Source organism: Helianthus annuus, chromosome 8, assembly GCF_002127325.2.
Source record: "Helianthus annuus cultivar XRQ/B chromosome 8, HanXRQr2.0-SUNRISE, whole genome shotgun sequence".
NCBI classification, from domain to species: domain Eukaryota; kingdom Viridiplantae; phylum Streptophyta; class Magnoliopsida; order Asterales; family Asteraceae; genus Helianthus; species Helianthus annuus.
In genome coordinates this window covers 5,204,079-5,206,297 of record NC_035440.2, presented here as the reverse complement: position 1 = coordinate 5,206,297, position 2,219 = coordinate 5,204,079, and the positions used below count along the sequence as shown (strand labels likewise).

The window sequence follows — 2,219 nt, the reverse complement described above, 5'->3', positions numbered from 1 at the left end:
AAAATAAAATTAGAGTAAAGTATATTTTCAGTCCCTGAGGTTAACACTCGCTCGCAGGTTCAGTCCCTATTTCATAAAAAAAAAAAACAACACTTCAGTCCCTGACGTTGTCAATTTGATTCAATTAAACCCCTGCACCAAACAGCCATCAATCAACCGTTAGTTGACCAGGGTACTATTGTCTTTTTACTTAAAAAATGGAGGGCAATATCGTTATTTCGTATTTTCTAACCCAATATAGCACATAGCATCTCTCTGAAAGCCTCAAATTAAACAATTCAGTCCTTCCCATCTTCTCAATAAGAAAAACAGAGCATAACCAAGTGTACCTTCGCTTCGAGTCAATAATGGAGTAAAAAACCGCCAACGAATAAACCGTTAGTCCACCTCCGGTGCCCCCACTACAACGCGTCTTCTCTTATAAATCATGTTCATCTTTCTTCCTCTAATCGGAGCTTCGCCGGATTCCACCACCGATTTCATTCTCCACTTTATCCATAACATTTTCATCTCTTTTCAGCTCTCTAATCGAAGTTTGATAACAGGTTTTTTTTTTTGCATGAGGTTTGATAACAACTTTTTTGCAGGCAATTGTTTTTGATGATACGATTGGTTAATTTGTTCCTTTTCCTATTGTATTATGTGGTTTTTAACTGTTACTCTATTGTAGTGAATTCTAATCTCAATTTATGTAAAGCATATGACATATCTAGTGCTGATTAGAAGAGGAATTTCACTATAGTGCACTCAATTTTTTAACTGTTATTCTGTTGTAGTGAATTCTAATCTCAATTTATGTAAACCAAACTTCAAAACTAAAAAGGGTGTTATCATCAGTTGACTGTTAGAGCATAGATTTTTATAATTATGGATCCGGTATTCTGAGGTGTTGTCTGAATCAGTTATCTTTAGCGGGTCATGCAGTAACTCAGAGGATCAAGGATCCTTGTTATTAATTATGATTTCTAACAATTATTCTCGATGCTGGTTAATATGCATGTGCACGTTATCAAGGAAGTGGTCTGAGTCTTAGCTGGAATCTCGGGGATAATTCGTTCAAGATGCTGCACGTGCTATTTCCACAAACAGTCATAGGGAGTGAACGTGGTATTGCATGATTTTCGTGCTTCGTTGTTAGTGTAGTTCAAAATGGGTTGATCAAGTGTTAGTAGTTAGATTTCACAATACACACTCTCGCTTACACACACAACGAAAGAGAAAACACACAACACTCTTAGCAATCAGTTGTAAAACACTCGATCAACATCCAAAGTTGTAAACTCTTTCGATTGTGCAATATAGTTGATAGTGATAGTTTTCACTACCCGAGGTTTTTGTGTCGGCAATCTACTAGTGATCAAGGGCTTTTCCTCGTATAAATCTTTGTGTTTGATTATCTTATATGTTCAACATTCATTTCATTATTGTTCATCACCTAAGCACTCTACCTCACTTTACAAATTTGGTTACATTATCTTTGATGAGTTTTTTGACCAAAACATTGACCACTATTTGAGTACGCGATACATGGTTGGTGTAGTGTTAAGCGTCTTTTTATCATCAGGTACTCTACAACAGGTTGATTTTTCCGGCAACAACTTGATTTTTCCGGCAACCAGTTTTAAGAATTTAAAAACCCTTTATATCGCTTACAATCAGTCTTAATCTCAGACATAAATTCTTGTTTATTTTGATTTTAGACATGTTTTTATTGATCTGCGGCGGTGAGGTGCGGTGGCTGGTGGTGGTTGTGTTGAGAGGGGACTAAAAGGGGATTTGACTTATTCGTATCGCAGTTTCGGTCCCTTAAGGGTAGTATGGTCTTTTACCATAATCCAAACTGTTGACTAACAGAAGTTTAGTGCAGGGATTTAATTGAATCAAATTGACAACGTCAGGGAATGAAGTATTGATTTTTTTGAAATAAGACTGAATCTGCGAGCGGGTGTTAACCTCAAGTACTACTGAAATCGTACTTTACTCAAAATATTAATAGCCAATAGAGTTAATTACATAGTTAGTCCCTGTGGTTTGCACAAAGTAACATATTTAGGTACTAATAGTTTAAAATCACATTCTAGGGTATTAACTTTTCATTTTGTAACGTTTGGAGGTATTAATGTTATTTTTAGGTTTAAAATCACATTCTATTAGTACCTAAGTGTGTTATTTTGTGCAAATCACATGGACTAACTATGTTAATACCCTAGAAGTTAATA

At 35.6% G+C, this 2,219-nt stretch overlaps 1 long non-coding RNA gene across 1 annotated transcript; it reads left to right on the top strand.

Moving 5' to 3' along the window:
• Window positions 1-282: 282 nt before the first annotated feature.
• Window positions 283-1,324, top strand: LOC110870766. Its single transcript, XR_002553221.1, has 2 exons — window positions 283-545; window positions 1,015-1,324. It is a non-coding gene; the product is annotated as an uncharacterized LOC110870766 (long non-coding RNA).
• The last annotated feature ends 895 nt before the right edge of the window (window positions 1,325-2,219 follow it).